The sequence below is a fragment of the Gekko japonicus genome, unplaced genomic scaffold (genome assembly GCF_001447785.1).
Source record: "Gekko japonicus isolate JY-2015 unplaced genomic scaffold, Gekko_japonicus_V1.1 scaffold584, whole genome shotgun sequence".
Classification (NCBI taxonomy): domain Eukaryota; kingdom Metazoa; phylum Chordata; class Lepidosauria; order Squamata; family Gekkonidae; genus Gekko; species Gekko japonicus.
Window position 1 is genome coordinate 644,639 of NW_015173141.1, and position 14,189 is coordinate 658,827.

At 43.3% G+C, this 14,189-nt stretch overlaps 1 long non-coding RNA gene across 1 annotated transcript in view; it reads right to left on the minus strand.

Moving 5' to 3' along the window:
• Positions 1 to 2,243: 2,243 nt before the first annotated feature.
• LOC107119714 overlaps positions 2,244 to 14,189 on the minus strand; it is a 57,998-nt gene continuing 46,052 nt past the window's right edge. The window contains exons 2-3 of the long non-coding RNA XR_001482806.1: positions 3,384 to 3,524; positions 2,244 to 2,268 (exon numbers count right to left, since the gene is read on the minus strand). This is a non-coding gene — a long non-coding RNA (uncharacterized LOC107119714). The remainder of the gene's footprint in view (positions 2,269 to 3,383; positions 3,525 to 14,189) is intronic.

Below are 14,189 nucleotides of genomic sequence, written 5' to 3' on the forward strand. Positions count from 1 at the left end.
TTCCATAACCCAGTTCTTCCAAGTTACTTGCAGAGCAGTTTCAAACCTCAACAATAATAAGCAAATTTTATTTTTCCTCTCACTCAGACTACATTTGCATAATCGAGAACTGCATGCCATGACCTAAAATAGAAAGTGAATTTATGTTCCCGGCAGTGGACAATTATGAAAAGGAGCTATAAAACTATATTGACATATTTGTTTTCCTTGCATTCAAGCTGTGAAGAATATTGACTATGTCTCTTTGCCCCTAATTTTGAGTGGTATTGTGGATGAATCTGAGCAATTATTTTGAAATGCCAAGCTTTACCACTATGAAAGCATAATGCAGCAAAAGTAATAAAGAGGGATGATGAAAAATCTTTACCATTTCTGCCATCTCTGGACTCAGGTGTTAAGTACCCCCTGCATACAATGGAGCTATCTAATGCCACAGTATAGAATGCTGCAATTAAAGTAGCAAACACAATTCATCAATTAATGATACACTTTATTGTCCAGCACTTATCTATTCTAGTAAGTAAAAGATACTAACCAAGCGGTTATATCCCCTACTGCACCTGGCCTGATACTATCAACATGTAAAGTGCATAAAAACATCTGGAGCATAATGGAAAGAGAGTCTACATCTGCACAAAATGGAGCATTCTATGCATCTCAGCTCCAATCCAATAGAACACATACGGAGCAGCCTTTAAAGGAAGCTGGAACCCTGCATTCAGGTGTTTGGCAGGGAAAGTGGAGCAGAAAAGACTAAATCTAGCTCCCTACTGAACAGCTGATCAGAAAATTACAGCTAATATCAAAATTATAGTTTTTATAAGGAGCTCCATATGCAACAGTCAAAGCTTTTGGATCAGGACAGAGAAGCACACACACCTTCCCATTTGGGTCTATAACTCCCCACCCACCCAGCCTGCTTTCAAACACGAACAATCACAAGCTAGATTGAAGCAGCACAGAGAAATAATAAAAATAAAATCTTCAACAGAAAATATATTAAATAAAATAATCCTAATAGAAAAGGTTTCATTCAAATACGAATAGCATCAATATATCTAATTCTCAACATGACCCAGTCTGTGGATATTTAAATCCAAAGGCTGGGGCCAGAAAATATCTTTCTACAACCCTGTAAGAAGCCCCAGGTTTTCCAGAAAAAATCTAAAGGCCAGTGTGGTGTAGTGATTGAATTTCAGACTAGGATCTGAGAAACTCAGGAGGGCAATCTGAAGACGTGGGTGGGCAGATAAAGGTAGGAGTGATGGTGGGTGGAAAGAACCAGGAAAACAGGAGGGGCTACAGGGGTTTTCAGGGAAGGGAAAGAAGAATAGTGGGGGATGAAAAAATATGGTGCCCCCAAATCACTGCAGGTCCCCTGCTTGTTAAATCTTTAAAAGGAAGACGTCTGCACAATCTCATCTTGTATAGGTAATGACTATAGTTAAACTTTCATTTTCTAAAATAATTTTTCTGAAAAAAGAATTTTCTACAGGCAAAACTGCATACCTATAGGGCAGCTGTGACATTAAGCATTTTTTTACCAACTTGGATTGTCTCCAATGCTCCCTCTAAGCAAAAAGTCTACTTTGTGAGCTACTGGCATTAAAGTTGTGAGTGAACGATTTGGCTGCTGCATAAATTAGTTTACTCTGGAGCCATCCTTCTCAACTCTCCTCCAGACAAATCTGCCTTAAGTATATGAAAAGTATACACCAGTTATTGAGGGTGGTTTAGCACCGCAGCCTTTTTTTCTTCTTACACTGCTGAGTCATCCTTTTTTGTATTCAACTGCATGAGGAATTACAACACTTAAGTGGATACTGTGCTGCTGAAATCATTCACCTTGGCCATGCCAAACTGGTTACTTTCTAGAGGATCAGTTTTCACTTCCTACAGCACAGAAGGTTGAGCCAATCTTAACCTTCCACTCTTCTACACATCAATATCGACAGTGAAAAGAGTTGCATTGTGATGTTTCCTGTCACAGAATAATACACCATGCTACCCTATAGACAAATTAATTTACAAAGCTCTAATTCACTGATGATGAACATAAATATTCTGCATTGGGATACAATGAGTGCCAACTAAAAATAAAGCAACTATTTGTCCATATCCAAGGAAGCAAGGAGAATCTGCAAGCCTGTTATTTATAGGATTTTCCCATTCAGTCCGTAGAAGATATGTACATTGGAATTCTGTCTTCCCTTCAGCTTTGGAACAGTTCTCTGACGATTTATTCAATGAGGAGGAGGAGTTCTGGTGCTACAGGACAACAGGCACAGAGTTCACAGCTCAATCTCTGGTATACATTTCTATACTGTCAATGAAACACATCAAACCTCTTTGAAAATGTACCTCAAATTATATTCAACAACCAAGGAAGCAATTTCTAACAGAAGGCAAGTTACAAATAACTACTGTGACTATGGGCTTTTCCACAAGCTCAACTTATTCCTGATTTTCTTGGTAATTGATCCACAAACTTTGGAATTGGTTTGGGTATGGTTCTTCCATACATCTGCCCTCCCTCTGCATTTAAACAGTTGTGGAGTCAGTTTGTTTTGCCCCACATGTGTCTTAAATAATCGGGATGTTCAAGGGAGGGTGGTGTTATCATTGGTGGTGTCACAGCACCACACCCCCTTTTTATATCAGTATAAGAGCATTTTTATATCAATATAAGAGCATAACGATAGGTTTGGCAGTTTTTATGAATTCCCAGCTTTCATTTTTAAAAAGTCTCTAGCCCCTTCCCTGGGGACATACGGCTTTTTTCTCATACCTTCATGAGGGAACAGTCTGGAGACTTACTTTTTAAAATGAAAGCTGGAAATTCAGAGAGCCTGCTAAACCTATCATCACAATGCTATATCAATATATTGCTATTTTAGTTCCTTTTTAAAAAAAAAGTGAAAAGAAACCCACTTGTCTTCAGGGTAGGAGGGAGAAAGGGTGGCTTGATGTTGATGACAGTCCAATCATCGAAAAGTGGGCTGGAGGTGGGTGGGATTGGGTAGAACAAAGAAAACCCAACAGAAATACTAGGCACACAGGAAAAGGGGGCTCAAAATCAGCTTCCAGAAAAAAGAATAAATTGAAGCAATATGGAGCCAGAAACAAATTGGGGGGGGGGGGAACTCATGCAGAAAAGCCCTACACTTTTAAAAAATGTTACATCAATTGTGAAAGAAATGATAAGCCGCCCTGAGCCCGCTTGCGGGGAGGGCGGGTTATAAATATAATAAATAAATAAATAGAAAGGGGGGGGGACACCAATGTCTTGCAAACTTCATTCAGAACTTTTTCCAAAAAGCACATAAAGTAGAACAAAATCCAAAGCAAATGTTCGAAGTGGCAGGCACGAGGCAAGTACTTACAGCTGAAGATGCTTGGAGGCGGATGCTCTGTTACAAGTAGGCAGTTCTCTTCGTCACTGTTGTCCCCACAATCGTTTTGTTGGTTACAGACCAGTGAGCCAAGATACAAGCATTTGCCACTGGTGCAGGTGAATTTGCACTCTGAAAAGCACAACAAAAGAAAAGCACACGTGAGTAGATAACCGTTTTCTGTCTCACTGAATATCAGTCCGGCAGGAGCAGGTGTCAAAAACAAACACACTTGAATTCAGTTGCATTTGTTGCTCATGATGGTAAAGGTTTCTTTAAGATTATTTGAACCCTGAAACACATAGGGCATAGAGGAGCCACTCTGATAGTGGCTTCAGCACAGCGTAATGACCTCATCCGCAGGAGTCAAGCAGAACCCTTTTGCTTCAGTGGCAACCCCACTGGTAAGCTTGGAGCCATCCCAGCTGCATTCATGCTGGCTTGGGGTTCCAAGGCAAGGTCGCATGCCTCTCTGCTTGGCCTGCAGCTCCAGGGATGCTGCCCCAATGACAGGGATTGGCATTTGCATGTAAGGGGGTACAAACGATCCTTGACTGAGACCGGCTGGCAGCCAGCACCGTTGCCATATTCACACCTCCCCATGCATAATGACCTCATCCGCAGCAGTCAAGCAGAACCCCTTTGCTTCAGTGGCAACCCCACTGGTAAGGTTGGAGCCATCCCAGCTGCATTCATGCTGGCTTGGGGTTCCAAGGCAAGGTCGCATGCCTCTCTGCTTGGCCTGCAGCTCCAGGGATGCTGCCCCAATGACAGGGATTGGCATTTGCATGTAAGGGGGTACAAACGATCCTTGACTGAGACTAGCTGGCAGCCAGCACCGTTGCCATATTCACACCTCCCCATGCTGCAGCTGTGCTTTGGCCCATGCGGGGGCATTCTTCAGTAGTTTCTTTCACATTGGGGGCTTAGTCCTGCCACCAAGCACATGACTCAACGGCCAAGCCTCCCTCCCCCATGGATCAGCCAGTGGCCTTTTGCATGCAGTGCTCGCTCCCAAATCAGATGATCCAGCAACCTTCAGCCTGGGGCGGCTGCCACCACATGGTGTGGTGTAGCTTGCCGATTACTTCTGTCTTGATTGAACCCCCAGCATTGCCCCTTAATGGATCACCTGGCAGCCTTGGCCACAGGCAGCCACTGCCACATGGGCATCTCTGGCTTATTGGACTTTGCTTGGCCTGGGTCTAGGGTTGCCAGGTCCCCTCATCTTGCCAGCGGGAGGATCTAGGAGGATCTGGAAGTCGGCGGGGATGCCCCAATGTGCTGACAACACCCAGAAGTGATGTCATCACATCAATTATGTCAGGGGGTTTTGGGGTGTAAATCTATGGTAAAATTGGGGTCAAACCATAGAGTTTTGCCCCAAACCCAGAGAGTTGTGGTGTGATGTCCCCAAAGTGGTGACGTCACTTTCGGGTGGCATCATCACATCAGGACATTGCATGGGGATGTTGCTGTTTGTGGGTGGGGTTCCCCCCACCAGCCAGCTGGCCAGTAGCAAGCAGAAGCCCCCAAAACTGGGGGATTCCCCACCGGGACCTGGGGAATGGCAACCCTACCTGGGTCCTGCTGTGCACCTGGCCTTGTGCCTGTGTCACTGGCCCCCTTTCCCGCAGGAAAGGGGGTTAGTTCAGCTTGTCTTCGCAGTCCCCTTCCATGGTGGCTCGAGGGCAGGGAGAAGCTCACAACACCCAGCCGCTTCACATTTTTACTCTGGGGGCCAGGCTCACAGCTTTGGTAGCAGAAGCGGGCACAGAAAAGAGGTTTGCCCCCTGTATGCAGTGCAGGAGTGTATGCCCAGCGCTGCAGCACTGGCTCTCCAGTCTGCCCATGCTGTTTTTCCTCTGCACACCCCCCCAACCCATGGGGCCTTGCAGTGAGGACACACCAACTCAGAGCTTACCAGCTCATGATGGTAAAGGTCATAAATTTTATATCCCCTGTACCTGGCATTACGTTTTATGGCATACATGGCCCAGCCTGACACATTTATGTCAGATCCGGCTCTTGTACTCAACAGTATTTTTAAACTCGACCTAAAGCATCTGAGGATGGAGGGAGGCCTCCAAACCAACCACTCACAGCTGAATGATCCCAAGGTCCATGGAGAGAGTAATCCTTTGGTCCTGCATGCATCATCACTTGAAATTCTGCACTGTCTGGGGGATGGGGATGGGGTTCATGGGCAACATCTGTCTGCACAAGTTTGGCACAGGTAATGAAATGCACAATGTAGCCTGGAGCCATATTCAGCTGTGAGTAGGGCAGCCAAGAGCCGTCATTGGCCCCCCAACAAAGATTCCACCTCCTACCCATATGACCCTGATCTAAACTATGTGCCTAATTTTGAAATTTTATATTTGTACAGATACATGTATGTACCAATATAAGACACACTTCTTATATCTGATGAAGTTGGCAGTAATTCACAAAACTTCGTATCACTTCAGTAAGTAAATCATAAAGGCACCTGTTTAAGTTTACCCCTGTACCTTTACCTAGAACAAAAAGAAGGGGCAAATTGATTACTTGGTGGTGCTGGGATCATTGGGACAAATTTTTCTGACATCTTCTAAAAAGATTGTCATTTGCCATGTAACATGAAGCATAATGTCTACAGTAGCAGAGTAGCATTTACAAAAGGATATTAGATGTCCCGCCAACATAACAACAACAACCCACTGCCTGAACAGTGTTTAAAATTATTTTTAAAATGTTTAAGAGTTCATGAGCTTTCAGTATACAGATTGAAAACTTCATTTCCCTCTTGAGTTTTGGCACCTTTTTTTTTTTTAAGAGAGCCCTGAGGTATATCTTGCTTTTCTCCCAATCCGCATGATTTATGGGAGTAACAATATTGCAGCCTCTATATTAACTGCATGTAACTAGAACAGGCAAAAACAATTGTGATTTTTCTTCTGTATTTAAATGTAAGAATACATTGACTGTACATACAAAAATAAAAACTCAACAGTATTTTTAAACTCACTGCTTTTAAACTGAACTGTTTATTATGCTTGATGCTAGAAATTCTCTAACAGAAATTTTACTTGAAGCTCACCCTGGGCAACAGCTCTCCGTTTCCACGCCTGCTTGGACAGTTGCCAGCTCTGGACAAGACATAATAACCATTAGCTACTGTCCCTGCATTTCAAAAGGCTTTAATGCTGAAAAATGTTTCAGCTTTGATACTGCAATCTGCAAGAATCTATCCAGACCCATACAATTATTCCTCTGCCCACCTTTCTTAACTGCCAGATGGAGATTAACAAACTGGAGGACTGCCACAGCTGAATACTCACTGTTTCACCCAATGTGCTCAATTCCCAAATGTCAGTATTGCCAAGCTGCTTGAATATATTTCCAGAGCTTCCTTAGTTTGCCTGGCATGAAAACCTGGCCCAACTGGTTCTAGATTTTTGTTGTTGTTTCCTATTATTACACCAGATTAAAGCAAAGGGTTTACTTTCCCTAAAAGAGTTTGCTCTTCCATTGCAAAGGCTCCGACACCTTTGCTGAGCATTCCAAGGAGCAATACCGTGCCCCAAGGTCATAATCCTGCACGTGGCTACATGGGACACTTAACTGTAGGCACTCTTTCGGCTGTGGTGTGTAATAAATTCTTTTCCTGTAGAGATCTGCACACCAGCCACCTGATCAACGGTGCCTGGGCCTTTAAAAGACAGGCCACCAGTGACAGCTGGCCCTTTGACAGGAGAGTGATGGTGGAAGATAAAGGGGCAGATATTGTTCGGAAGGCGCAATAGGTCCCTGGCTAGGAGCCCTTAAAGGGCTTGAAGGAGGAGGCAGGGGAGGATAGACCAGCTCCTTCTTCCAGCAAACCATCTGAAAACTAGTTGGCCAATGGGTTAATCACCCTCCTCCATGCTGCAGCCCCAATCTGAATCTGGCTTTCCCAGTGGTTATAAACCAATGGAAAATGCTTGGTAGATCCATGCACAGATCTCCCATAAGTTTTGAGTTCTTAAAACACTATATTGGGTCAATTACTGCTATCTTCCACGTACACTGCTGAATATGCATGTCAGCTAAACTCACACAAAAAACTGAAGACTTCTGTGAGGGGCATTTACTATTTAGGTGTTGAACATTTATTTAGTCATTTGATTTTTTTTGTCCTGCCCTTCCTCCTAGAATCTCAGCACAGTGAACATGGTTCCTTCTTCCAAGTTTATTTTGAAGTAGGTTAGGTTAAGAGACAGCAACTAGCCAAGGTGACCCCAATAAGCTCCACAGCACAGTGAAGATTTGGGCCCTAGGCTGTTTCCACACAGAGGTTTTGCTCCACCTGGCATTTCTTACTGCATCACCGTTTTCAGGATAGTGTTGTTACGGGGTGGAATTTCTGAAATTCACTTTTTAAAGATTCCTGTTATTCTGTTTTTCTCTCTCAAAAGAATATTTAATTTCCCTTTGATTTCTCCCTGTAATTTTCTGTTACACCTCTATGCGTCCTTTTGTAACTTCAGCTCTTTCAGGGCGGTTTTGTGGTTTTTGTAATGTTACACCCCACAGCTGGAAGAACTGCCTACCTCTGAACCTCCCTTCCTGTCCCTCTTGTCAAATTTGAAACAGACTCCAAATTCCTAAAAACAGGATAAGAAAAGGGGTGGTTGGATTTCAAGGAGAAATTAGATAAAAGAGAAATTAAGAGCATTAAGCAATAAGTGATGCTCTGTCATCTTGGTGCTTGGGGGGGGTCAACAGTGGGAGGGCTTCTAATGTCCTGGCCCCACTGGTGGACCTCCTGATGGCACTGGTATTTCTGGCCACTGTGGGATACAGAGTGTTGGACTGAATGGGACTTTGGCCTGATCCAACATTGGCGTCTCTTATGTTCTTATGTTCTTAAGAGAATTCCTCTTAACCGTGCTACTTCAGGAGTATCCACACGAAGTTGCCCTCCTTTGGCGTGCCTTCATGTTTTCCCTTCTCCTTGTTCCATGGCTTCAGAGTCATCCCCTTTCACTGGCACTGCTGGCAGGGAGATTGCAGTGCAAGGCCAATCTTTCCAGGGTGTTCGCTAGGGGCTGAAAATCTGAGTGACCACATCCTTTTTATTCTGGCTGCAAGCCCGAACCGGGGGGGGGGGGCAGGCCATATTGCATCCAGGAGTCTGGAGGGGCCTTCACTTTGTTCCATGGCTCCAGAGCCATCCCCTTTCACTGGCACCACTGGCAAGGTGATTGCCAATCCTTCTGCAGCATTCGATGGGGTTGCTGGAGATCAGAGTTGCTGGAGCATCCTTCAGCTCCCAGAGCCTGGGTGGGAAGCATGACATATTGTGTCCAGGAGTTCATGGCCTTCCCTTAGTTACAGGGCTCCAGAGCCATCCCCTTTCACTCGCTTTGCTGGCAAGGTGATTGCAGTGCATGGCCAACCCTTTCTGGGAACAGGATGCTGGCAGCAAGTTTGAGCCACGCTTTCTGAATCTGAGCTCTCTCTCTCTCTCTTTCCTATTGGGCACTGGGTGTTGGGTGAACTCAGGGCTTTGACCCAGCCTCTCACTCAGCCTGCTGTCAAGATGATAGCTGTGCATGGCCAACCCTTCCCAGGAATACGATGTTGGCAGCAGGTTTGAGCCAACCTGTCCCAATTCTGGTCCGCTCCTTCCTGTTGGGCACTGGGTGTTATGTGGGCCAGGGCTTTGAGCCAGCCTTTCAATCGCCCTGCTAGCAATATGTTTGCAGTGCATGGCCAGCCCTTCCTGGGAGGAGGACCTTGGCAGCAGGTTCGAGCCACCCTTTGTGATTTTGGTCCACTCTTTCATGTTTGGGATTGGGTATTAGATAGTTGGTGTCAGGACTTTGACCCATCCTCTCACTCGCCCTGCTGGACAAACATGGCTACCTTCCTGGGTATAGGCTGTTGGAAGCAGATTCAAGTTGCTTCAGTATCCAATAACATCATTGAATGTGTGGGGTTTGGTCAGGCACCCTTTGGTTGCGGGGCCCAAAGCCAGCCTTTTGCTCGCATTGCTGGTGATGCTCTGTGTGGCAAGGTGATCGCTGTGCATGACCAAGGCTTTTCCCAGGGCCTTGTTCTGGAGTTTGGATGGCCCTCCCTTTCTGTCTCCCTTTCTCTCTGTGTTCTATTGGGGCCTGGAGCCACCTCCTCATCTTCCTTCCATTTTCAATGTTGTTGGGTCTGTATCTTCTTTGTATCATGGCCCTGAGCCAACTGCACTGTTGCAGGTGACTCCTGGGCCCGGGGGAGGGGGGATTGGCTGTACCCCGTGATCATCTTGTATGCAGACAGTAAACACAGCCTGGAGATGCCACCACCCACAACCATGTGGGTGGCTCCTGGGCCCAGGCAGTGCAAGGAAGGAGGGGGGTTGGCCATACCCAGCAATTGTCTTGTAAACAGGGAGTGAATAGTGCCCAGGGACATGGCCACCCGCAACAATGCAACTGACTCCTGGGCCCAAGCAGGGCAGGGGAGGAGGGGGTTGGCCATGTCCAACAATCAGCTTGACGGTGATCAGTGAGCCAGGCCCAGGGACGTGGCCACCTGTAAAAGTACCAGTGACTCCTTGGCCCAGGGGTGGAGAGGGATTTGCTGTCCCACGGGAGCATCCCAGGAAGGTCCACTGAAAGTCTGAGACCTCTGGCTTACACAGGGACTGTTGTATACACTCCTGAAGCTGTACCCAACATTTCCCCAAAAGCACTATTTCTGAAAGCACCTCCTTTAGGGGGTTGTAACTCAGACCCCCCAAGTCCAATCCGCACATAACTTAGAAGCCCTGTAGAGGAGAGTCATCTGGAGATCCCATCCAAGTTTGGAGTCTCTGGCATGCTGGGCAGGGGCATTCTGCTGCATCATGAAGTTAATGAAGTGGTTCAGTTCGTATGAGCCAATTTTAGTTCGGTTGAGTTGAGTGTTCCCACTTTAGAACCACAAACCGAATCACATTTTCATGGTTTGTGCCCATTCCTACATCAGAGGGCTTTCTGACGCTTAAAAAAACTGGTAATGTCTGTAGTGCAATCTACTGCATCACTGTACTAGGTTCTATTTGTTGTTGTTGCTGTTGTTGTTTTAAGGAAGTCTCTAGCATGTTTGTTTGTAGAATTATAAGGGAAAAGGTCCTGGCAACACATTTCTCCTTTATAATTCTGCAATCAAAATGGCTGGAGACATACTTTGGGGGGGGGGATGAAACATGGGAACTAGTACATGGACTGTAATAATGGTGGGGAAATGGTAGTCATGGAGGGCTGAGGCAAGGAGAGCAGAGGGAAAGCTTCCATGCGGATGCTCCTGTATTCCATACCACTGCAGTTGCCTGTGCATTTGCAGCAGCAACTATAGCTATATAGAAAATCTTCTCCATATGGAAGTAGACCTGGTCTCCAGAAAGTGTGCACAATGCAAACCAGAAACACTAAGTAAATGTAACTAAAATGGTGAAGTGATAACTTTTTCCTATCTTAAAGAAATTTCAATGCACTACCCATTTCAAGTATTATTTTAAAAGGGCCAGGCTGGCTTCACACAAAACCACGACATGCAACTACTGGAATTCTAACTATTGCATGAAGAGTCAGAACAATAGCTAATGTATTCCTCAACTTTTTCAGATCGCACCCTTGCCTTTTAAAAAGAGGTTCTGGAGCTGTTTCCTGGCTGTTTTTTTAACCTTTCTAAACAGGCATATATTAGAACTGGGACTGGAATTCTCCCAGAATTAGAACTGATCTCCATTCTATAGCGATCAGTTCCCCTGGTGAAAGTGGGAGCTTCAGTGTGGGGGCTTTTATGGTGTACCAGAGGTGAAATCCTTCCTCAAATCCCCCTCCCCTCCTCAGGCACCACTCCCAAGTCTCCAGGAATTTCCTAGGCTGAAGTTGGCAACCCTTACATGCACTTAAATAATTCATTCCTTATGCACTTAATTATTTCAGAGCTAATAATTGAAATGTCTAGTTTTGATCCCCAAAAGGTGGATTTGTTTTTCATGTTTTAAATGAATCTTAACCAGGGTGCATTGATTTAAATCAAAGCCATTTCAATATTTCATTTAAATCATTTAGGAAATATGCTATTTTTTCAGGGTGTTCTTTTTATTATTTATACATTTAAATTACAGAAAGATTTATAACAATTAATGAAGATATTTTTTATTACAACCAGAAAGAATTAAGAATAAAATACATGATATGATCTAATTGAGATTATCTTCATTAATTATGCATAATACAATCATTTTTAATTCTCAAAATCACAAACTTCCAAGATCTTATGGCCCTTTCAATATCGTGAGTTTTACAGTAGAGTTAATTTTAATAACTATTTATTTATTCATTCATTCATTCAATTTATACCCCACCCTCCCCGCCAAGGCAGGCTCAGGGCAGCTTACATAAAATTCCATATATAAATACAATTAAAACAAGTCATAAAACAACCATAACAGTTCGATTATATGTATCTTTAATGTTATTTAAACAGTCACTCTTTAATGGTATAAGTGTGGACTTCCAAACTTTGGCAAAAAAACAGCCTTCCTCCTGTTAATAGGTATAATGCAATAAGCAAAACAAATTAAATAGATTTCCTCAAGTTCATTTCAAAGGCCATATACACGGACCTAATTATCAGGTACCAAAAGAATTCTGCTGTGTTACAATGCCACCCCACATGCAAAAAAGCATTTGGCTGTTGGCAGAACCACCAATGAGCACCACTATTTATATAAATTCTTGCAATCCAGTGATGAAACATCTTCTAAAAGTTCTCCTTAAATGAGGTGGAGACTGAGAAAGAAGGACCGTAAGCTAGCAGATAATATCAAACTCCTGAATCTACATCACAGCCTAATGACTTCCTCCATTTCATAATGTAACTAGGGATCCAGTTACTAATATTTTCCAGCAAACAGGTTTAATAAATTGACATCATGCCTTTATTTTGAAATAAAGAGGATTCATACTTATTCATCTCAACCCTTAATTCTCCATTACATAGTTTTTGATTTATGAAGCTGCAGAATGGCAAATATTGAAATACAGGAATGGTATAATTACCAGAATAACTCACTACTTCATATAGTACAACATTTTTATCTATAATTATCTGATTGGAATTAACTAACCTCATCCAATATTTACATTGCTGCCTAGTCCAGCCAATCTCAAATAGGAACTCAGTTACAACTGAAGCAAAAGGAGAGAGAGTGGGCTAATTTATTTTGCTCTTTATCCCAAACTTGTCACTACAGCACCTATCATCAAGGATTTTTGTAAGTAAAACCTTTGTCTATCAGCTTTTTAAAAAATCCAGTCTCTTAGAGGTACAGATATCGATGCTTGTTCAGCCTATTTTGTATCATGTTTCTAATTCTTTAACTCCAAATATTTCCTATGCAAGCATGCATGCTAATTTAATACTGAACAGTTAAAGAATATCTACATGCAACTAAACGGAGTCATCTCTCTGCTCAAGACAGAATCCAAAACATCTGATCCTTTCACATTATGGAATTTATATCTGTTTAAAAAACCAGTTATGAAATTAAGAAGTTGTGCTTGTTTCTCAAGGCTAGATACATATAAGGGCACAATTCAAGACCACTGCCTTGAAACTGGTCGGAACTTTACAGACAGAAAATCTGGTATTTAATGGGCAGAAATACAATATATGGTTTATTGTGTCATATTTATGATGCTTGACATCAAAAGTCATGTTTTTGTCCCAGTTCATTATGTTAAATTAAAAAACAAGCTTGCTAACTGGGTTTGACAAAATGCCAAACAAACCTGGAAAGAATTTAGAGCTTGCTCATGAAATCCCTTCTGCTCCTCCACTACAATGTCCCTGACTTTGCCCATATTTTCTCACTGGCACTGGTAGTAGGTATTCCAGCACAACAATGCTGATTTCCTATACTAGCGTATATCTAGGCTGTACTGGTACAGAGCATTTGAGAACAATCCTGTCCCCACTCAGCAAGAGTAAAGTGGGGATGGATTGCTCTATAAATAACAAAAAATAAAAATTCTGTTAGGGAGGAAGCTAGACCCAGCCCAGAATACATAACTGTGCCTGATGACACACCACACAGGACTCAGTAAATTTATACCACTTGTCTAGACATAAGAAAGGGGAATTATGGTCCAATTTTAAAAGAGAAATCAGCATAACTGCTTTGAGGGAAAAAAATACTTTCCAGGCTATTCCTCTTCCCTCTTCATATTCAAGTGGTAATCATTGATCCCAACTGGCTGGTAACAGAGCAATCCCTCACCCCTGTAGCCAGAGGCATTAACAGTAATAGATAGTGTTGCCAAACTTCAGGTTGGTCCTGGAGATCTCTCAGCACTATAATTGCTCTCCAGATGACAGAAATCAGTTCTCCTAGAGCAAATGGCTGCTTTGGAGAATGGACACTATGGCATCATAACCTGCTGAGGAACTTCTCTGTTATATTTTGATCTGTATTAAAACACATGTTAAGCTTGAAACCATGTCAAGGATGCAACAATTCTATTGGCTGTGGTGTAGAATCATCCAATCAGGATGAAGAGAAATGTTCTGGAGGGAACAGACCTGATTGGGTGTTATTCCTGTATTGTAATTGGTCCTTAACTGAACTAGGGGCGTGGTTACACCAGCCCAAACAATTTAATAGGGAGCTGTGCTCCACTGTATTTGTGTGTGTTCTCTGAATGTTCTTGTTACTACTTAATAAAGCTGAATCACTGTTTGATTAAGAGACCACATTGAGTTCCATACTTAACATTCTCCATT